Below are 24,846 nucleotides of genomic sequence, written 5' to 3' on the forward strand. Positions count from 1 at the left end.
TGTGTTATGTGACAATGAATTTTGAAATGAATCATTTAGATGTATGAAATTTATCTAATAATTTGATGTAATACACTACAAGTAGCATTTATAAAACATTGATAAAATTCAGACCCCAGCCATTGTTTTTTTCTTTTATCATTTTTTATCTATTAAACTAAACTAATATATATATATATATATATATATCTCCACATTTTGATATCTTTTAAATATGTCACACTAGCACATTTTATTGGTAGTCCATCCTCATGCCATACATCATTCCTCCAAAGGTAGTGTTATGTTGCTTAGATAGGTATGAGGAGGGAATTAGCGTAGTTTTTTAGGTGTTCAATTAATATAGATGAAATATTGACCACACTAAAAAAGAAACAAACTAAAAAGAAAGCTAAAGACTATAACCCCTATTCACTAATAGTATCAAAAAGCCATATAGGAAGGTCTAAATCATTGTGAAATAAGGAAAGGATAGGGTTTCTTTTGCCCAAATTTGCAGGACTAGTCTGTGTCGTAGATGCAAATTGCATAATTCTCACATGCATCTAGTTGTTTAATTTTTATTTATCATGCATTTCCTAGCATTTATAGCAAATTTCCCTCCCTTTTGTGCAATTTATTTATTTTGGTTGGTCTATGCGCATGAGGGTGTAACTAACCCCAATTCCCATGCCAAACGAGGGTGTCCCAAATACAAGAAGAAAAGCAACAAGGTGGGCCAATGTTCTTTAGATACACAATCATTCAATCTAGCAACACACCTGTGGCCTGTAAAAGTAGTTGGGACCTAGTCGTTTGTCATATGGTATAAAAGTCATCGGATTGGGGTTTTTTAGGCAAGAAGAAAAAGAGGGTAGAGGGTGGCGGCACAACAGTGGCAACAAGAACAAGAGAAAAACCTGGAAAAAGACTTTAAAAAGATAAAAAAATTAAAAGGAAGAGAAGAAAAGGAAGTTCTTGCTAAAAACCTTAAGGATCAAGATTGCACTACCCGAGGAGGAAAGAAAAGAGAGTTCTTTCTGTTTTAAACCTTGTACTTGCATGAACAGTATTTATATTTATGTTGTTCTTCTTTTTGTAACTCAAACATGAGAGTGCAGAACCCTACCTTGGGTTATAATTAGTTCAAGGTGTTAATGGTTGATTTTGCTTGTATTATGTAAAACATTTTATGTTTAACGGCAAGGCACCTTTGATTTGGTCTTAAACCTTGTGCTTAAGTAGCTTGTAAAGGTGAAAGCATTCATTTTCTTGATCATAGAGGCCAAGGATTGCTAAAAGGTAAACTTGGGCCTTGAATCTTTTGAGATCAAACCTGAAATCTCTCACCAAGGTTTCTTGAGGGTGTGATGCACCGTTATTTATTTAAAAAAGAAAAACATTTTTGTGAAGGTTAATCACCATTTAATTAGGGATTAACTTGCTCAAAAGCAACTAGTCATCCCTTTAAAAGAGGGAGACTAGTTTTAAAGGGTAGATACCCTTCAAGACACTTGCGTGAGATTGAGAATGACCTAACACTATCACCATTACACCTTGTTATTAATTCCCAACCTAGGTTTATCTTTGACTGAACTTCAGAATCCACAACCCTGGCCCTCTTTATTGTTAATTCTTGCATTTTATAGTTCAATTTCAACACTTTAATTCTTTCACTATTGTGTTGTAATTATCCTACATAGCTTAAGGTTCAATTGATTAGTAATCTGTACTTGGTCTTCGAGGGATTGACATTTTTTATACTACTTGGCATAAACCGTGCGCTTGCTATTACGCAACATGTTCTTGGCACCATTGTCGGGGACCTTGTCTGTTGATACTAATTGCATTGCAACTGGTTGGACTAGGTGTTTCGTTTTCAATTTTCTCATTAGTCCAATTCTCTTAACCTTACTTAATCTCTTCATAGGTTTAAGTAATTAATTTTTATGCAAAGAGCTTGGAGTTTCGAGAGTTTAGTCAAACCGGATAAAGAATTTGAGAAAGACTTCCGAATTCAATATCAAAAGAGATCAAAGTTTCAGAAATCCTCACAAATCAAACATGGAAAATAATAACAAGACTTTGAGGGAGTTTGCAGCCCCAAGTGCACAAGGACTGCATTCTAGCATTGCAAAGAACCCCAGTGGAGGCAAACAATTACCAATTGTAGACAGTATTCATGTGTCTAATTCAACAAAATCAGTTTGGGGATCGTTGATGGAAGATCCGCATCTATATATTTCTGATTTCCTTGAGTATTGTGGCACAGTTAAGCTCAATGGAGTTCTGCAAGATGCGATTAGGCTCAGATTGTTTCCTTTCTCCTTACTGGACAACGCTCGAGCTTGGTTACATTCACATCCCGAGGGATCTATCACGACACGGGATTAATTACTCCAAGCTTTTCTCTCTCAATACTTCCTGTAAAAATTTTGTGAAGAGGAAATTCCACCTCCTTTCATTCAGTTTGAACATGTTTATGTACACAGAGAAAGGATCATTTTGAATCCCCAAAAATAGGAACTTGCTAACTAATTACACAATTAAGGAAACAAATCTAATAACAAACATCCCTAATTTCTTGCTGTACACGACTAGTTACAATATTTACATTACACATAAATATACAGCTAGCATCCTAAAATAGTTTTCTACACTCCCCCTCAAGCTAGGCTGTATATACTTATCATGCCTAGCTTGAAACATAAATCTTGGAAATTAGGACGGTGAAGAGCTTTTGTTAGGATATCTGCAATTTGGGGATGACTAGGAACATAGTTGAGTGAGATAGTCTTGTCTTCAATTTTCTCACTTGTAAAATGTCAATCTATCTCAACATGCTTAGTCCTATCATGATGAAATGGATTCTTAGGTATAGCTATAGCTGATTGAATCACTCTTTATATTAATAGGCCCTTCCATAGTGATGTTAAGTTCCTGCAAAAGTCTTCTTAGCCATGATGCACTCTCTGCAAGTGTACGGATCATAACAAGGAATAAAGTGGTACCTCGCGAGGGGTAGGGTTGTTGAACCACAAGGGCTGGACTTCTAGTACTAATTGATCTTCTAATATCTAGCTGAATCACTAATTCAGGGTAAAGATGATAGCTAGATAACCTAAAAGGAAGAAGGATGACAAGTAAGGCCAGGAAATGAACTAGGTGAGAAACACAGATAGAGTAGTGCCCCAGAATAATCCCCTGGAGAAATGTGTATGGACTCTTCTACTAATATCTATCAGGTAGATTCTAAGGTTCTTGCTGGTGCTCAAAAGTAATGTCGCATCTACGTCTCCCAAATACGCCAAGTTTTGCAAGTGTAACTATAGGCTTCATGCACGCTAAGTTTTGTAACTACACAAGGCAATTATAACTACGGTAATCTACGCACATCAAGTTTTACACAAACAACTATGCAAATCAAGCATTCCAAGTTATGCAATTGACAACACCGAATATGGGTATAAATCGCAAGTGCATGAGTGTCAAAGTAATAAATCATAGGTGAATGGGCATCGTATCCACAGGGAATAGTGAATAGAAACACAATGATTGCTATCTAACTATGATGAGAATAAATCGATGGTATGATGAATGAGATTTATTATAAAAAGAGATAAAAGAAATAAGAAGGAGAGACACAATAAAATTGAGAGATAAGGCAATCGATATAAATGGGGTACTCGGATATTGTTCTGCCTAGGACAATCGTTTCAAGTGCAAAACCAACTATTATGCTTCCTAATTAATGTATTAATGAGTCGTGGAAATCCTTCAAAATACGGTCCCAAATCTAAGGTCAACAGTGATTAACTCTATACTATGTCCCGGAGGAGAAATCAAACAATCTCAACACCTCGCACTCGGATAGAATCGCATGGAGTTCTAGGGATTCCAAGTGATAAACCCTCTTCCTAGATATAGACTTAACCCTTTGGTCCAGGTGAGAGGTCCCTAGTCACAATTAAGCCCTAGGTGCTAAAATCACTTCAACACTTCACTTCGTTGCCTCTGCAACTAAACCCCAACGGAAGGTCATCCCTTAGCCCATTCACTCTACTATGGCAGCAAAGAACTTGAGGAAATGGAGGTAGGATGAATCACATAAGAGGGGAAAGGGGACGCTCCGCAACCTCTCGACTCACCCTCTCAACCCTCTCCAATCTAGCTTTGTTTAACTCTCGTGGTGTGTCACTCACTCACAAGGGTTACCATAAAGAACTCTCAACCCTAGTGTCACTCTAAGGGAGTATTCAAACAATCAAGCATATAAGATTGAAACTCAATTAACACATCAATTAATGAAAGCAATATAACAAGGTTTAATGAAACAAATACATCCTAGGGTTCACAAATCCAAGTACCCACTAAGGGGTTTAGCTCTCAATGGAGCTAGTTACAATCAATGAAATCAAATATAAAAACAAGTAATCCATAGAAAACCCCCTCGGTAGTCATGACGATGGTCTTGTGGAGAAGCCTCTACTCATCCAAGGGTCCCTTTGTCCGGCTTAGGATACACCTCGCCGGATCGGTGCCGACGAAAGCTCTCCCACTAACCTTCTTCCAAATGGAGCGCGATGTCAGAGCTGTAGAACCTCTCCCAATCCCTAGCCAATACCTCTCCAACCCTAGCCGCTACCCTCTCTCAAGTTGGGGAAAAGATAGATAAAAGAATGTTGAAATCGGGGCTAAAATCGGCCGTAAATAGGGCTGGAATCGGGCATCTACACGTCCCGTGTGGAATTTCCACACGGGCGTGGATAATTTCCACACTCCCGTGTAGATTCTCTGGAATTCATTTTTTTTGGCCGGTTGTGAACAATACCTACTAGAATGAATTGCTACAGTGCCTTGCTATAGTGCTACCCTAAAATACTCCCGAATCCATGTTCTCATCAAGGTAACATAAACAGGCACACGTTTACATCATAGATCGCTTTGCTCTTTCAATAAACGGCTACATTGGTGGAGATCTTGCTATACATGCACAAGCCATAATACTTGAATGTGACTGCCTTTGTGCCCCTCCAAATCATTGTGCTAACTTGAATACGAGGAGGTTAGCACACATTCTCACATCTTGAACTGCACTTATGTCTTCACGTTTGCTCTTTCTCAAGATTTCCTCCAAATGGTGCATCACGATCTACATTGGCTTCTTTCTCTAACATTCGGCTTCACAACCCTATATGCATGAAAGTAACATAAATGCACACATATTAGCGCTAAAACCTGATAAAAGTAATGCTCATCATAAGGAAAAGAACACTTTGCATTCTTATCACACAAGCACTTATCAAACTCCCCACACTTAAGATTTTGCTTGTCCTCAAGCAAAAATTAAAACATTAAGGTATAGATGAAGGAAATATTGGAAGTGCTTGGCCTTAGGTTCACCAGAGCATACAAAGATAGCATTCTACATGTAAGGGAAGTTTCAACATTAAATACCAAAAATCAATGCTCTAGCTAAAAACTTGAATAAAAAAAGGACAACAAACCCGAAATTGTGTGTGTAAACTCGCTCAAGTCAACCCAAGGTATACTCCTCAAAGTTCTAATTAAAAGGGACTTATTTATCTACCAACTTTCCAAAGCGGCCGCTAGGGTGGCTTTCACACTTTCGAGGTGGTAGCTCTTTTTACCGGGGTGGTAGCTTTCACTTATCCCATGAGATAGCTCTTTCTCTTATTAGGGCATAACTAGTATCCGACTTATGAGAGTAGCTTCATACTTCATAGGTGGTAGCTCTTTCCACCCAACAAGCATAACTAAACAATGAATTTTTTTTTTTGAAATTAACTAAAGAAACAACTATAACTAGTCCCTTTAACATCAAACTTGAGTTTCCAAAAGAGTTTAAAAAGTGAGTAGTGAAATCAAGTGTGAATCGGGCAAGAATTCCTAGAAATTCAAGTAGAAACTAGAGCATGAGAACATTCAATGTTAAAAACTCTCCTAAACTCAAGAATACAATCATTGCAACTAAGGTGAACCGACTTGGCTATGTGAGCATGTATAACAATCAAACTAATATAAAAGATATGTGCACTATGAAACTCCCCCCACACACACACACACCCACACACACACACACACTTAAGTTGTACATTATCCCCAATGTACCATGCAAACACAAAAGAAAATAAAGCAATCCAGTATAGATGTGAGAGTGGCAATTGAAACAATACTCCCCTGACTCCGAGTGTTGCGTTTGATAGAGATAAATCCTTGGGAGTAAAGTTCCAACGGGTTGTGAAGCACACACGACCCACATTGGCCGTACCAATGATTAGTTCTCAACTCCCATACTGACAAGACCATCTGCACGCATACACGAGGGAGTTCAATAAAGCTCAATAAAACTAACACAACTCGAGTATATATAAAAGATAAGGCAATGAATACAACTCGAGATAACAAAATGAAAATAAACTCAGAAGGAAAGTCCTTTCTGAGTATAATAAAATGTAGAAGTAAAGAAATGAAAAAGAAAGTCAAGTATCTGTGTCATCATGTCTCTGCTCTGCTGCTGATGCTGGTGCTAGATAAAAGGGTGCTGGTGGAGGTGGTGATGGTGATGCTGGAGGAGCCTGAGGAGTTCGTGGTCGCAGAACAAATGATGAGGTAGCATCTCGCTCAAGAATCTACTGTAACATATCAAAACGTGCCATGAACTCCGCGTACTACGCAACCTGTGTCGCCCGGACCTCTGCTATCTCTGCTCATACCTCAGTAATCTCGGTCCGTAGTACCCCCACAGCACTCTCGAGCCTCTCAAAATGATCTTAAGCTTGAGATGGTGAAACCATGCACACTGGGGGTGGGTCCTATGCTGCAGAAGGTTCCTCGGTCTCCTTCTGTGTTGGCTGAGGCTCGGGAGCAGGCTGAGAAGCCTCGGCATCATCGTCGCCTCCCTGTGCTGCCTTTGGGATAAGTGAAATCAAGGCGTACACTCTGGACCGAACTCTGCGCACCATCCCCATCAGTCTCAATGTTTCTATGCCCAACGGAGCAGGTATACTCGCCTTCTCGATCCCCCGAATCGCGGTCAAAAGACCCATATCCATAACCAATCTCGTGATGTAGGGACCCAAGAAGATTACTCCTAATCTGGCGTACTACCCCTAATGTCGTAAATACTCCGTGATGATATGTTCCAAATGGATCGGTGTGCTCTGAACCATCGAATGAAGATACAGGAGCTCCTGCCTACTAAGGACGTCGGTATTGTCACCACAGTCGTTCACCGACCTGCTCATAACGGCATACAAATATCGATACGCAAGTCGAGCAAGGCACGTGGCCTTGGACACCCATGGCTCATACTGGCCCTGACCGCATAGCACTCCATACGCCCTCTGTGGGGTCAAGGCACCCGGATAGTCTGTTAGTAACTGAGCATACTCCTTAGTGTCCGTGAATGCCATCTCGTACAACCCCAGTCAGATCGAAAATTGTGTTACACTCATGTTGTAGTGATCCCCCAGTGCTCTGAACAGTATAGTGTCGTTGCTGTCAAATCTATCATAAGAATGGTCGAACTCGAATGAGGATAACACCTCGAGTGTAAGTGTACGGATAACAGGCTCTCTGATCTCTAATAACCGTCTCCACCCTCCAACCGACACCAAGTCCTCTACCTCATCCGCTAACTCTCCTTCCTGCTGTATGTCTCGCAATATGCTTTATGTCCAGGAATCGAGTCTGTCCGAACCGAAGTCTCGACAGACACTTAAAACGAGCCTGATGTTCGGGAATAGCGAATTCAGTGTGTTTTATCTCTAGGGACTGCTCCTTGGGACGTTTACCAGTCGCGATCTTAGTCCTAGGTGCCATATCTACAAGAATTACAAAAGAAATCATTCAAATTGGCTCAAAGGAATAATGCTGTAGAAATCCACACGGTCGTGTTGAATTTTCCACACGCTCGTGTGGATCCACAGGGCATGATAACTGCACGGCCGCGTTTCAAAAATCCAAAAAGACACCATTTAATTGTTTCTTACTTCATTCTAAGCATGCAATACCCTTGGAATTGTAGAAACGAAGCAACATTAACCAGTTTCATCGATTAAAATCAAGAATTGACAAAGAAAAACAAGAATTAGGGCTTACCGATGAGTTGAATTTGAAAACTTTGATTCGGCCAGAAAACCAAGTGAAATCTCTCCAAATGGGTAATATGAAATCGGGGAAGAGTGCAGGTGTGCTCTTAGATGAATGAGGAGTGTGAAAATGAAGAGAAATGACGAGACTTTAAAAAGAACTCGCGTCTCTTGGCGTTTTGTTCATCCACACGGGCGTGCGGAAATTACCCATGCCCGTACGCCTCCACTAGAGAGACTTACAGGGGAAAACACACGCCCCTGTGTGTTTTTGGGAAAACATTCAACCTCTCTGAACGCAACCACACGGGCGTGTGGAAAATGCCTACGCCCGTTCACCCGACCCACAGGGGCAAACGCACACCCCTATGGCTTCTCTGTCCAACCGAGAAGAATCACTAAGTGTTTCGCACGCCCGTGCAAAATTTTCGCACGGGCGTGGACATTCACAGGTCCAACTCACAGGGGCGATCGCACGCCCCTGTGTCTTCTCGGGATGGAGGAGAGCTCTGCTGCAGAGATCCACACGGGTGTGTGGAAATTACCCACGCCCGTGCGTTTATCACAGGATCGCCCGCTCTCGGGGAAAAATTGCTAAGTCTCTTTAAGAAGACGCACGCCCATGCAGAAATTACCCACGGGCGTGCGAAACTCACAAGGTCGTTCACAGGGGGCAAGTCCACGTTAGTGCGCCTTCTCTGGATGAGCTAGCAATGTAGACCCACGGGCGTCTAGAAAATACCCACGCCCATGTGTTTTCTCTGGATGCCTTAGAAAACTCTGCAGGCTCTGCAGAAAATTCCTGAATATGTATACACATCCAGAGCCTGCCTTACTATGCAAAATACACCAGTTAAAACATGGAAAACTCGCTCAAACAACCAAATCTTCGCCAAATACATTAACGGGCACGATTGCACCAAAAATCCATGAGAAAATCACAGCAATGCATTAAAATATATAGACACCAACACTCGACACCTTATTCATGCAAACACTAAACTAACAACTAAGAAAACAGTAAACACTTGGGTTGACTCCCAAGAAGCGGTTGTTTAACGTCACTAAGCTTGACGTACCTTGTTTACCTCACGGGGGTTCATAGATGAAGATTTCCCTCTTACCCATAGCTTGAAAGCATGAAGAGCAAAGTCTCTTAAAGGTAGAGGGAGAGTTATCGGGCTTATTACCATCTAGCAATGGTTCATCCAACTTGTTCAGTTCTCGCACATCCCCAACAGCCTTAGAGAGTTTCCAGTGGCATCTCCTCCCCCTCTTTATCTTCCGGAGCACCTTCTTCATAATCCCCGGAGTAGATGGTACTTCTTCCGTTGAACCAAGCATCATTACTTCCTCGTCGTCCACCTCTTGGTCGAACAAACCCACGTACGGGTCCGGATTGAACATTTCTTGCATGTATTCATCAATAATCTCATCAGTAGTGTGAAGAAAATACAAAGTATCATCGAAATCAAGAGAATGTCGCATGGTTTCGGCGAGGTGGTATGTAAGCTTATCATCTCCAACCCTCAGTGTCAACTCCCCACCGTCCATGTCTATCAATGCCTTGGACATGTGCAAGAATGGCCTCCCAAGTATCAAAGGTACATCCGCATCCTCATCGATGCCCAACACTACAAAGTCTACATGAAATATGTACTTGTCCACCTTGACAAGCACGTCTTCAATGATGCCCCTCGGATGTCTCACCATTCGGTCCGCCAATTACAATGTCATCCGAGTGGGCTTAGGCTCTCCCAAGCCTAGTTTCTGAAAGAAAGAATATGGCATAACGTTGATACTGGCCCCTGAGTCTTCCAATGTCATTTCTTCACCCAAATTGTCAATGTTGCACGGAATGATAAAGCTTCCGGGGTCTTTCTTCTTGTTCGGTATATTTTTTGTGCAAGACCGCCGAGCAAGAAGCATTTAGAATCACAAAGGCACTCTCCTCCAATTTCCTTTTGTTGGTCAACAAATCTTTCAAGAACTTTGCATACTTAGGCATTTGGGATAATGCCTGAACAAAGGGAATGTTGATGTGGAGTTGCTTAAACAAACTCAGGAACTTTTTGTATTGTTTCATCCCCTTAGTCATTCTTCAATCTAGAGGGATAAGGGATTCTTGGCTTGAAAGATTGGGTGCCACCTCCTTCTCTTCGCTTGCTCCCTCCTCAACCTCTATGACCTCGGGTGCGTCTAAATTGGGCTTCTCACTGGGAAGCCTACCCTTAACCTCACGACCACTTCTCAAAGTGATCACCTTCACATGCTCTCTAGGATTGGTCTCGGTATTACTCGGCAAGCTTCCTTGTGGTCTCTTTGATAGAGACTTCACAATTTACCCCACTTGATTCTCAAGATTGTGCAAAGAAGCGGTGTGGTTGCGAAGTGTAGCTACGATTGATTGAAACATTGTATCCGACGATGGCACAAACCTAGTCAAGGCCTTCTCTAAATCGGTTATTCGGGTTTCCAAGCCTGAAACTCGGTTCTCCATGTTTGGGGCTTGTTGTTGTTGTTGGAAACCCATTGGTACCATGGCCTTTTGTGGTCCTTGGTTGCTCCACGATAAATTGCAATAATTCTTCCAAGCCGGATTGTAGGTATTGCTATATGGATTCTCTTGGTTCCTCATTACATTACTCACAAAATCGACTTTCTCCACTGAAGATGCATCACCAATAAAGATAAGGCAATCAGAGGGAGCATGTCCTCCACCGCATCCGGTGCAAGTAGTTACGACCATCACTCTATTAGAAATTAGAAGGTCTAACTTCTTACTCAACGATTCCACTTGAGTCGCCAATGAAGTTACTGCATCTATTTCATGGAGTCAGGCCACCTTTTTCTTTTCTCACGCATTCCACTGATAACTGTTTATGGCCATGTCTTCTACTAACTGTCGGGCTTCTTCCGGGGTTTTACTCCCCATTGTACCTCCTGTGGCGGCATCTAGCAATTGCCTTGCACTCAGATTCAACCCATTATAGAAAGTCTGAATAATCATCCATTCGGGAAATCCGTGCTGTAGGCACCTCCGTAAAAGATCCTTGAAGCGCTCCCATATCTCAAATAATGACTCTAACTCCATCTGTACAAATGACGATATCTCATTGCGAAGCTTGGTCGACTTCCCCGAAGGAAAGTATCTAGCAAGAAAAGTTTCGACCATCTCGTTTCAAGTCATGATGGAGGCCTTGGGCAAAGAATGTAGCCACTGTTTAGCTCTTCCCTTGAGAGAGAATGGGAAATCCCTCAATCTAATAGCATCATCCGATACACCGTTAATCTTTAGCATATCACAAACTTCCAAGAAGTTCTCTATATGGTTGTTTGGGTCCTCATCGTCCAAACCATTGAATTGCGCTGATTGCTGAATCATTTGGATGAATGCTGGCTTCAGCTCAAAATTCAGAGCTGTAATTGGGGGTCGCACAATGCTCAATTGTGTGCCCAAACTTGAGGGTCTAGCATATTATCTGTTGCTTATTCTGTTCTGCCATATTATCTGACCCCTTAATTTCTATTTCAGCTTGATTAGACGGTTCTTGCACAGGTTCTTTTCCCCTTCTCCTGAGTGTACGTTCAAGTTTAGGATCTCCTTCAATCAATATCAAAGGGTTCCCTCAGGTCATAACCTGGAGCTGCACCCAAAGAAAGAAAACAAATCAGAATGATGATAGAAAAAGAAGATGTGAAATAGAATGAATGAATGAATAGCTAAGAAAAACAAAGTGCAAAGTATTTCTAAACAACTATTCCCCGACAACGACGCCAAAAACTTGACAAGACATAATATGCTTGTAAACCGCAAGTGCACGAGTGTCGAAGTAATAAATCCCAAGTGAGTGGGTATCGTATCCACAGGGAATAGTGAATAGAAACACAATGATTTCTATCTAACTATGATGAGAATAAATTGATGGTATGATGAATGAGATTTATATAAAAAGAGATAAAAGAAATAGGAAGGAGAGATACAATAAAATTGAGAGATAAGGCAATTGATATAAATGGGGTACTCGGATATTGTTCCGCCTAGGATAATCATTTCAAGTGCAGAATCAACTATTATGCTTTCTAATTAATGCATTAATGAGTCGTGGAAATTCTTCAACCGTGACTAACTCTATACCATGTCCCGGAGGAGAAATCGAATAATCTTAACACCTTGCACTCGGATAGAATCGCATGGAGTTCTAGGGATTCCAAGTGATAAACCCTCTTCCTAGATATAAACCTAACCCTTTGGTCCAGGTGAGAGGTCCCTAGTCACAATTAAGCCCTAGGTGCTAAAATCACTTCAACACTTCACTCCGTTGCTTCTATAAATAAGCCCCAGCGGAAGGTCATCACTTAGCCCATTCACTCTACTATGACCGCAAAGAACTTGAAGAAATGGAGGTAGGATGAATCACACCGGAGGGGAAAGGAGACGCTCCGCTACCTCTCGACTCACCTTCTCAACCCTCTCCAATCTAGCTTTGTTTAACTCTCGTGGTGTGTCACTCACTCACAAGGGTTGTCATAAAGAACTCTCAACCTAAGTGTCACTCTAAGGGAGTATTCAAACAATCAAGCATACAATATTAGAACTCAATTAACACATCAATTAATGAAAGCGATATAACAAGGTTTAATGAAATAAATACATCCTAAGGTTCACAAATTCAAGTACCTACTAAGGGGTTTAGCTCTCCATGGAGCTAGTTACAATCAATGAAATCAAATGTAAAAATAAGTAATACATAGAAAACCCCCTCGGTAGTCGTGATGATGGTCTTGTGGAGAAGCCTCTACTCGTCCAAGGGTCCCTTTGTCCAGCCTAGGATACACCTCGCCGGATCGGTGCCAACGAAAGCTCTCCCACTAACTTTCTTCCAAACGGAGCGTGATGTCAGAGCTCTAGAACCTCTCTCAATCCCTAGCCAATAGCTCTCCAAACCCTAGCCACCGCCCTCTCAAGTTGGGGAAAAGATGGAGAAAAGAATATTGAAATCAGGGCTGAAATCGGCCTTAAATAGGGCTGGAATCGGGCATCCACACGCCCCTGGGGATTCTCCACACGGCCCATGTGGAATTTTCACACGGGCGTGGATAATTTCCACACACACGTGTGGATTCTCTGGAATTCACTTTTTTCGGCCGGTTGTGAACAGTACCTGCTATAATGAATTGCTGCAGTGCCTTGCTACAGTGCATGCCTGAAATACTCCCGAATCCATGTTCTCATCAAGGTAACGTAAACGGGCACACGTTTACGTCATAGATAGCTTTGCTCTTTTTAATAAACGGCTACATTGGTGGAGATCTTGCTATACATGGACAAGCCAGAATACTTGAATGTGACTGCCTTTGTGCCCCTCCAAATCATTGTGCTAACTTGAATACGAGGAGGTTGGCACACATTCTCGCATCTTGAACCCGACTTATGTCTTCACGTTTGCTCTTTCTCAAGATTTCCTCCAAACGGTGCATTCACGATCTACATTGGCTTCTTTCTCTAACATTCGGCTTCACAATCCTATATGCATGAAAGTAACATAAATGCATACATATTAGCGCTAAAACTTGATAAAAGTAATGCTCATCATAAGGAAAGAACATTTTCGCATTCTTATCACACAAGCACTTATCAGCAACACATGAATTAACACAAGAACACAATAAAACTCCATAGACAAAGCAAAAGAGTAAGTCAACATAATATATAAACATTCAAGGTCATAGATCCAGGGAACCAGAGAATGGTTAATCCCCTCATGGTTTTACAAATCAATACGTGACTAACGAAAATAAAAGATTAGGAAGCCATGAAAAATTTCCCTCTTTGCCTTGCAAACCACTCCGATGGTGTTCAGATGAAGTCTCGCCTGCTAAGCTCTACTCCACTCGCGCTCTTGCAACATAGCTTCATTCCAGCTTTAGAAATGTACAAGGGAAGACCTTGGTTGAGGAAGAAGAAAAGACTCCCTAAATATGACCTAGATCTTGCTTAAAAGGGATTTTTAGGATCAACATGGCCTAAGCACCAATGTGCTTAGGCCGTGCTTTCTAAACAGGACAGTGCTCTTCAATTTCTCCAAATTAGAGATTTTCACGAGGTAAGCATGAGCGTGCTTGGCCCGTGCTTCCCACAAGCACGCGAATGATCTGGGCACGGAAACCGTGTTTTTTCTCCAAGTTGTACTACAATAATTTGCTATAGTAACTGAGGTATAGTGTTTTACTTGTACCGTGCTTGGCCCGTGCTTCACCTGTAACATTGTTTTTTTTTTTACTTCTTTTCACACTGTATTTGTGCCAAATCTTGTTCTTTTTGTACAAGAACCTATTTTTCAGCACAAGTACATAAGAACATATTTTTCCTCACAATTACACAAGAACATATTTTTCTGCACAATTACACAATAATACCCATAGTAGCATCATATCATAACAAATAAACGCTTAAAGACAAGATAAATACATGGAAATGGTATAAAAATATCTAAATGAAATGCACTCATCAGCCATATTTTCTCACATATGCTATGTGCCAATGCCCTGAATCTGCCTCGGCACTACTTCTAGCAACAACTGGTTGCTTCTTACTTCTCCATGTTATCAAGTTCCCCCACAAATATCCATAAATATGAGCAATACCTTGACGTTGATCTTCTGTCAATAGGAGATCCAGCTTAGTCTGCATCTATGAAGACTTCAATAGTTCCATTGTGGTTTTTCTAAAAAACAATCCCTTACCTAGATCCTTCTTAAGATATCGCAGGATCCTGTAAAATACCTCCATATGTTACTTGGAGGGGTTGTTCATAAATTGATTAACCACACTGACTTAGAACCCAATATCTGGACAGGTATGGGTAAGATAGATTACTTTTCTCACCAAATGATGATATCTACCTTTGTCAACTGCTGTAAGGTTGAACTCCTAGTTTTGTATTAGGATCCATAGGATTGCCAGCAGGTTTACTCCGGGTCATTGTTGTTTCCTTGAGAATGTCCAGTACATATTTCCTTTGAGAGGTTGAGATGCCTTTTCTTGATCTAGCTACTTCCATACCAAGGAAGTACTTCAGATTCCAAGATCCTTAATTTCTAATTCCTTTGCAAGTCAATTCTTTAGACAACTTATTTCTTCAATATTGTTTCCAGTAAGAATGATGTCATCAACATATGCAATGAGAGCAGTGAATCTTCTATTTGTAGTATGTTTGACAAATAGGGTGTGATCAGCTTGACATTGAAGATAGCTATCTTTCTTGAGAACTTTTGTAAATCTATCAAACCATGCTCTAGGGGATTGTTTGAGGCCATACAAGGATTTTTTGAGCTTGCATATTTTGTTGACCGTAGAATCATTTTTAAAACCCGGGGGTATGTTCATGTACACTTATTTGTCAAGATATCTATTGAGGAAGGCATTTTTTACATCTAGCGGAAGAAGAGGTCATTCCTGATTAACAACAATGGAAATGAGGACTCTGATAGTGTTTAGCTTGGCTACAGGAGCAAAAGTTTCTTGGTAGTCGATGCCATAAGACTGAGTAAATCCCTTCTCCATGAGGTGGGCTTTTAATCTTTCCACACTACCATCTGACTTGTGCTTTACAGAGAATATCCACTTACATCCCACAACATGCTTGCCAGGAGGAAGAGTGGTAATTATCCATGTTTCATTCTTTTCAAGAGCTCTAATTTCCTAAAGAGTAGAAACTTTCCATTCAGGTATCTACAAGGCTTCATAGACTATGGTAGGGACTTGAATCTAGTCAATCTTCATAACAAATGCTCTAAAATTTGGTGAGAGCTTCACATATGACAAGTGATGTTAGAGTGGATGATGTGTAGAGGGTTTGATTCCTTTTTGCAAAGCAATTGGCATGTCCAAATTTGACTTTGAAGCTGGTGATTGATCAAATATAGAAACTGGATTAGTGTCAGCCATACCTTGGATATTTTCAATGGATGATGGAGCCAAGGAAAAATCATGGTAATGCTGAGATTGTGCAGGCTGCAGCTATGACTATTTTCAATGATGTTTTCTTCTTGAATAGACTCGGAGTTCATTCTCTACTGCAGGTTCATCAGGGATAGATTTAGTAGGAAGAGAACTTGAGTCACATCAGGCAAACTTGATGATGACTAGACTGACTCTGGATTGAAGAGTATTTCTAGTAAAGGTGGGGATAGAAGCTGTGACTCAACTATGGAAGTATTCTAGATGAGAGAATCCCAATCCCAATTTTGATATTCTATATATTCTCCCCCTGAATTGAGAATTTAGGGTAAACAGGTTGATGCTCGAAGAAGATGACATTCATAAAATGAAAGATCTGTTTAGTGAGAAGACAATAAAATTTTGTAACCCTTTTTATTGGGAGATTAACCAAGAAATATACATTTTGTGGCTCGGGGGTCCAGTTTCCCTCTATGTTGGGCATGGATATGGAGAAAAATAGAACAACCGAAGATTTTGAGTGGAAAGTTGGGTTTTAAGATGAGATGTAGGAAAAGCTTCATGAAGAGACTGACTTGGTGTTTTGAAGTTCAGAATCCTGGAGTGCATTTGGTTAATGAGGTAAGTGACTGTGAGGACTACTTCACCCCAGAATCTTTTGGGAACATGAGAGGTGAACAATAAGGAACGTGCAACCTCTAACAAATGATGATTTTTTCTCTCAGCTATCCCATTTTGTTGGCGAGTATCAACACAAGAACTTTGATGAAAAATGCCATGAATTTGCAAATATTCCCCAATGATGGTGTTGAAAAAATCTCTAGCATTGTCAGTCTAAAAACTTGGATGTTTGTTTTGAACTAGTTTTAGATCATGACATGAAAGGATTTGAATATTTGACTAGTTTTGGCTTTGTCTTTCATGAGCAATACCCAACTTAGTCGAGTATGATCATCAATAAATAGTAAACACCATCGAACCCCGTTAACATTGGCAACACATGAGTTGCCCCAGATGTCATAGTGTATGACTGAGAAAGGGTGTGAAGTTTTGTGTGGTTGAGAAGGATAGGAATTTTGAGTATGTTTGGATAACTGACATATATCACAATGAAAGAATTTTGAACTTTTATGAGTAAACAATGATGGAAAAAGTCATTCGAGGTAGATGAAATTTGGGTGACCGAGGCAATAGTGCCACATCATAACATCACTATCTTTATTTGACAAGCTAGATGGTAAGGAAATGCTAGAAGATTGATATTCTGGACTAAGACTAGTAGAATGACAAGACTTTCCTTTAGGTCCTTTAGGAGACTCGTCATGTGTAAGAATGTAGAGACCTGCACAAAGTTCAGCATTGCCAATCATCCGCCCCGATCCCGAGTCCTAAAAACACAAGATTTACTAGAAAATTTTGCTATGCAATCCAAGACACTTGTAAGTTTGCTCACAGATAATAAATTGCAATCTAAATTTGGTACAAAGAGGATAGAATGTAAAGTTAAATTCTATGATGAAGTGGCAATTCCAACACAAGCCACTTTAAAATAAGTCCCATTAGCTATTCGAACAAACATAGGTTTCTGGCATGGGTGGTATGCTTTGAGCAGGGCACAATTGCCAATCATGTGATCTAAGGCGTCTGAGTCAATAATCCACATGTTTGAGTAAGACTTGGCTACACCAAAGGGCAAGGAAATATTACCTCTGTGTGCCACACTATTAGTAGAAAATATTATAGACAATGATGGAGAATTAGCTTGAGTAATCAACTGCTGGAGAGCCTCAAGCTGGTCTTTGGTAAAAGGTGTTTGATTACAAGCCGAAGATGCCTCAACGATGGCTATATTACAACAAGCTTCGCATTCATTTGGCCCTTGGTTAGATTTCCAACCTGTAGGTTTGCTGTGAAGTTTCCAGCAAGTCTCTTTGAGATGCCCACGTTTTTTGGTAGTGGTCACACCAAGGTGTCCCTCGATGAGGCCTGTTATCATTCATGTGTTGTGAAGGACCATGAACAACATGAGCTTGAGCCGAGACATAGTTATGAGAGGGTAGCATGTGAGGGTTGAACCTTCAGAAGGAGGAAGAGTCTCGGGTTGTCCCAACATGACCTTACCTCGGCTTTCTTTTCATCGGACTTCAGAAAATGCTTTCCTTAAACTAGGAAGAGGTTTTGTAGGACCCCTGACTTCATCTAGAGATTTATCAAGTCCCATTAGAAATTTAACGACCCACTTAGTCTCCACAAATTTCCTAAACATGGCTCTATAATTAGGGCATTTCCAATCATGAGTTTCAAACATATCTAGTTGCTGCCAGTATCTTGTAAGATTAGAGAAATAGGTGGTGACAGATGAGTTTTCTTGTTTTAGATCTTGAAGAACACTCTCCACATGCAATAGTTCAGAATTATTCTCATTGTTGGGAAAAGTCTTACGTGCGGCATCCCAAATTTCAGGAGCTGTGGAATAGAGAAGAAAATTCTCACAAATTTCAGTGATCATGGAGTTGATTAACCAAGACATGACCATGTTATTTTCTGCACGCCAAATTTTAAAATTGGAATTCGATTTGTTTGGTGGCTTAGTAATACCGGTGAGATAGTCATCACGACCCTTGCCACTTATGAACAACATAAAAGATTGGGACCATTTCAAATAATTGTGTCCACTTAATTTGTGGTTAGTCAATGGAAGAAGACTACCATCGATGATGGAAGTATTGAGAGTAGATGTGTGACCCAAAGATAGGTTGATAGCTATTGAAGAGGTTTCAACCATGATTGATATGGAACAAGAAGCAGGAAACAACAATGGAGAACTACAAGGATGACCCTCACGAGTTGAACAAAAATTAAAAAAAAATCAATGGTGGTGGAACTAAGATTCCAATGAGATCTCTGATACCATGTAGAAATTGCATGAAGAGAAACTTCCATCTCCTTTCATTCAGTTTGAACATACTTATATACATAGAGAAAGAATCTTTTTGTATCCCCAAAAATAGGAACTGGCTAACTAATTACACGGTCAAGGAGAAAAATCTGCTAACAAACATCCCTAATTTTCTGCTGCACATGGATAGGTTACTATATTTACATTAGTCATAAATATAAAACTAGCATCCTAAAATAGTTTTGTACACTTCCCACCAAGCAAGCTACTCAATTGTGGAACCAAATTATTGGTTTTTCTCAAAGCGATGGTGTATCATTGTATGAAGCTTGGGATAGGTTCAAGGAGTTAATGAGATTGTGCCCCCACCATGGTTTGGAGAAATGACTAGTGATACAAACGTTCTAGAGCGGATTGAATTATAATGCATGCATTTCAGTTGATGTTGCAGCAGGGGGAGCATTAATGAATAAAAATGTAGGAGAATCCTATAACTTGATCAAAGACATGGCACTCAATCACTACCAATGGTCAAGTGAGAGAAACACTACACCAAAAGCTACAGGTAGGCATGACGTGGATACCTTAAACCTTATAGTAGCCAAGGTGGATGCACTAGCTCAAAGGTATGACAAACTCAACATGAATGCTGCATATGCCACCAATCTTACACGTGAGATCTACGGTTGCACAGGACACTTGGTTACAAATTGTTAGTTGATCGCATCTTCCTCATCAAAACCATTAATGGTGCAAGCAAATTATCTCTATAATTTTAGCCAAAGGACACACAATGATCCATTCTCTAATTCTTACAACTCCAATTGGCGAAACTATCCCAGTCTCTCTTACAAGAACAACTAGACCTATGTTGATCAGAACAGCTGTCCAAATGTTTTGAGACAACACCCAAGATTTCAACAAAGATGGATGAGATCAGCAGTCCAAATGTTTCTAGCCAACCCCTAGGATTTCAACAAAGACAACTCTTTTGTTGTATTGTTGAAACACCTCGAGGATGATGGCCCAGTCTATGAAGATGATATACGGTCCAATCTGTCCATTTTGATGTTTTGAAGAGTGATAAAGATGGATAAGAAAGTGTCGATGGAGATTTTATGTTGTTTGGTTAAGAATGGTTAAGGATATATATTGTTGGAATTAATTTTCTAACTCTAACTTGACTTTGAAAATGAAAAAGATGAAACAAAACCAAGAAACAAATAGGAAAGTTCATTACAGATATCTCTGAGATTTCATTGTGATGAAAATGTGTTTAAATACAAAAAATTTCAACTAACAAATCTGAGAAATAAGCAACAAATGGAGTATGTTTAATGATCTCCTAAAAAACAACAACTAACAGCTAAAACAACCAAAAAGTTAACATGACTAAAACTATGGAAGAAAGAGTAAAAACATTGACTAATTTTTCAAGTTCTTGCAGCAACTAAGGCAAAAACTTTAACACTCCTTCTTACTTCAGTTGCTATAAATTCCAAGTTTCTCCCTTAAAATCTCAAATTTGCTTCTTGGTAAAGCCATGATGAACATGTCTGCCTACTAAAAAAGATCAATCTTGCAATACTTCAAACCAGTAGACCCTTACTTCTACACATCTCTGAGAAAAACATTTGATGTTTAAATGCTTTGTTTTCCCATGAAAAAGAAATATTTGAGATAGAAATTGCTACTTTCTTATCCACAAACACTTCTATGCACCCTTTTTGCTACAAATTCAAATCAAACAATACTTTTCTAAGTCATAAGGTTTGATTTTTCATAGTAGTTGCAGCAATAAATCTAGCTTCAAGTGTAGACTATGCAACAATATCTTGCTTCTTAGAACACCAAGAGAAAACTTCTAAGCCAGAAATAAAACAATAACCGGAAGTGTTCTTTATAAAACTAAGAAAGGGCATCATTTTCCTTTCATGCACATTCACTTTAAGAACTTGTATTATTAGTTATTGAATTAAATCCCACTCATTTCCATGTAGCTTCCTTGTTTTCCTTTCTTAGTTGCACCTACATTTGATTTTCAATTTAGCATTTTCCTTCAACTAATGATAAGATATATATATATATATATATATATTTGATTATTGTGTCCAAGTAGAGATAGAATTCAAATTGTGGACTATAAATGTTGGAATAGGGAAGGGAATAAAATACGACTATATTATTATAGGGCAGTTTGATATTTATCCATTGAATTATAAATTTTTTTTCATAATTTTTTGAAAATATATCCTTTTTTATTATGATTATAGTAGGCTTTATATCAAAATATAAAAGTAGCGGGTTCAAAAATTGGCTAATTATTATTATGTAAACGTATAAAATAATCAAGAGCAATAACCAATTAAGGAAAAGGGTCATGTTGTATTTTAGAAAAATTAACAATAAATATCGATCAATTTTTGCTCTTATTTTGTGCTTCAGTAAAGTAAAAAATTTAAGAAATAAACTAAAAGGCTTATAGCTTGCAATATTTGGCCCTATTGAGAAAATTAAGGATGAAACATTTAAAGATTTGTAGTGTAAGACTTCATGGAAGAAGTGATTGTTACATATTGCCTATGGTAGGTGTGAGCTCGCAATCCAAACCTCTCACCCTCTGATGGGGACACATGGGCTGGATGATCAATCTCTGACCTATACACACACTCCTAACATGTGGCTTGTCTAAATTTCATAAAAAAAATAAAATAAAAATACATGAATATTTAATATAAACTTTTAACGATACTATATACAATTTGTTCACTAGCTAGCATTACAAGTCGTGCTAGCTTGGTGGTATTCTCATTTATCTTATGAATTTAGAAATGAAGTTTAGAAATCATTCATTTAATTTGATAAACAAGTCTAGCTGAGCATCCAAGCTTTTTAAAAAAAGCGTTGTGGAGTGCATAAGACTTTTCAAAATATTGATGAGAAAGAATGTACAACAATTGATAGTGGGCCCAATGTAGGTCCAAGAACCATTTATGGACAAACAATGACAACTTCAAGATTATTTTCCTTTGCATGCTCCAAAGCTGGTATGAGTCAATGTGGTTCATGTAGTAGGATATATTAGTGGCTCAATATAGCAAGGACTAGAATAATAGATTTGCAAACTTCTTCTAACAGATGAAAATTTTGTTGTTCTTTTGCTTAATTTTCCATTCCCAGAAAGTGGGTTAGCTCGAAAATATATTGCATGTCTTATTTAAATTTCATAACAAGATCATCATCACATCCTGTAACCAACATAACATCAAAGTTAAAAGATACAATAATAAATTTGATTTCATCACCTTTGATGTAGAGGGTAGCTTCACTGAGACTTTTCTGAAAGCCAACTCCATCGAGGAGCTTTTCCTTACTAAAGAATCATGGCAAACACGAGGACCTCTAGAGCTAGTTCGAGGAGATATTTGTGGGAAGATGCAAACATCTATAAAGGTTAAAATTGGTAATTTCTAATCTTTGTTGATTATTATAGAAGAATGAATTGGATTTTATTTCTTATAAGGAAAATCAGATGCCTTTGAGGTGTTCCAAATATTCAAGGCAATGGTTTGAAAATCAAAGTTTCGAGAAATTACTAAGGAGGTGATTTTATTTCAAAAGTTTTGACTGATTCTATAAAGAACACAATATTTGAAGAGAATTGATGGTAGCATATAACCCAAAATAAAATGGTGTGGCTGAAAGAATGAATCACACAATTGTGGAGATGACAAGAGCTATGCTTAAAGAAAAAAGTATGTGCAACACTTTTTAGGCTAAAATCATCAATATGGTTATTCATGTTTCCTAATAGAAGTCCAACAAAATCATTTCTGAACCAGACACCAACTGAAACATGGAGTGGTGCCAAGCCAAACATTAGTCAATGAAGATGTTTGGTAATATGTGTTATGCAAATGTCCTAGATGAAAAGAGATCAAAGCTTAATGGGAAAAACGAGCGTTATATATTCATGGACTATGTATGTGGACCCTACTGAAGTTAAACTTGGTCAACCCTTTGTTTTTTTCTTTTTTCCTTTTCTTCCTTATAACCCTTGAACCCCTTGTTTTTCCCTACTCTTCCTTACGACCCGTGAGCCTCTTCTTTCTTTTGTTTTTCTTTCACCTAACAATAACACCTCTCCCTCTCTAATGGTCTTGTTATCGACCATGATGCACCTAAGGGTATCTTTAATCGTTAGACTATTCTAGAGTTTGATGCCAATGACACCTCATCAACTCATTAAACTATCTCCCATAATAGTTATATTATAAAATGGGATCCACAATCATTTCATTCAACTTATTAACTATTTACATTTATATATTTCATTAAAACATATTTATTTAATAAAACCTTAAATATTAATAATAAAATTATTATATAGTACATTTAAAAATTTAAATTTCCAAAAAAAAAATATTTAAAATAATAATATATGAATAATAATAAATTATTATATTAGTTTCGGAAAAAATAATTATTTGTGGATGATAAAAATGTAAAAAATAATTTATCAAAATGATGAAGAAATAAAGAAACAATTTATATAAATTAAAAAACACTGAAATTATTACATAATTAAATTCTTAATAAAAGATATAAAACACTAATTTTTTGTCTTCATTCACTCCGAAGTGGTGCCAAATAGGCTCTAGCAAATCTGAATGAAGTTGATGGTTTACTTCTTGATCACGAAATTTTGCATTTCGTCTTAAGTATTGTTGAGAATCTTTAAGTGCATCCTTAACTAACAAGGAATGGGGATTCACTTTTATTGTCATCCCAATTTGTGATTGTATCTCCTTCATCTTCAACAATCATGTTATGTAATATTATACATGTGTACATTATATCTCTCAATTTTTTCTTGTGCCAAAAACGGGCAAGGCCACGTACAATTGCCCACCGAGATTAAAGTATGCCAAATGCTCACTCAACGTCTTTTCTTCCAACCTCTTGCATTTGTTTGAACTTGATTCACTTTAGGTCTTCCGAATGTGAGAAGCTTTTAAAGAATGTCACCCAATTTGGATATATGTCAGTAGCAAGCCCATATACCGACACTATAATAGTAACGGTCAAATTTTGTAGCTATAGAATATTTTTTTACCAAACAATATTTTAAAACTATCAGAATAGATAAGATATTTACTGAACGGATTTCATTTATTTAGTTATATTATTATATTCTGACTTTTATCTATAGTGACGGTCAAATTACGTAGCTATAGACTGTTTTTACCAATAGTAGTTTAAAACTGTCAGAATAGACAAGATAATTACTGACAGATTTAGTTTCCATTAGTATAGCTATTATTGTATTATGACTTTTATCTATAGTGATGGTCAAATTCCATAGTTATAGACTATTTTTACATGACTTTGTCTATAGCGATGGTTAAATTTTATAACTTTAGACTGTTTTTACCAACACTACTTTAAAATTGTAAGAATAGACAAGATATTTACTAACAGATTTTGCTCCGTTAGCATAGCTATTATTGTATTCTGACTTTTATCTATAGTGTTGGTCAAATTCCATAGCTATAGATAATTTTTACCAATAGTATTTTCAAACCTGTCAAATTAAATAAGATATTTACTAACGGATTTCATACCAACACAACTCTATGATTGTCTAAATAAATCAAATATTTATTGGTGGGATACCTACAAGTGCACGGGGTCATCAAGTAATACCTCTCATGCAAGCATAAGAGGGTCGTATTTCCAGGGCCCAAGGAGCTACCCTTACTTCCTCTTCGCTTGTTGTCTAGCCTACAGATTCGAGTGATTGCCCCAAACTACAAAAGAAGTGGAAAGGACTCTAAGACAGATGTATACAATCGAGGTGAAGTGGGGTAGAAATCAAGGGATGAAGCTGG

At 38.6% G+C, this 24,846-nt stretch overlaps 2 non-coding genes across 2 annotated transcripts; one reads left to right on the top strand and one right to left on the bottom strand.

The window, feature by feature from the left end:
• The first annotated feature begins 11,113 nt into the window (after positions 1-11,113).
• Positions 11,114-11,220, top strand: LOC120271360. The gene has a single exon (XR_005539972.1). It is a non-coding gene; the product is annotated as a small nucleolar RNA R71 (small nucleolar RNA).
• An 8,000-nt stretch (positions 11,221-19,220) lies between these two features.
• Positions 19,221-19,332, bottom strand: LOC120271287. Its single transcript, XR_005539904.1, has one exon. It is a non-coding gene; the product is annotated as a small nucleolar RNA R71 (small nucleolar RNA).
• Between the last annotated feature and the right edge of the window lie 5,514 nt (positions 19,333-24,846).

The sequence above is a fragment of the Dioscorea cayenensis genome, chromosome 10 (assembly GCF_009730915.1).
Source record: "Dioscorea cayenensis subsp. rotundata cultivar TDr96_F1 chromosome 10, TDr96_F1_v2_PseudoChromosome.rev07_lg8_w22 25.fasta, whole genome shotgun sequence".
Lineage (NCBI taxonomy): Eukaryota > Viridiplantae > Streptophyta > Magnoliopsida > Dioscoreales > Dioscoreaceae > Dioscorea > Dioscorea cayenensis.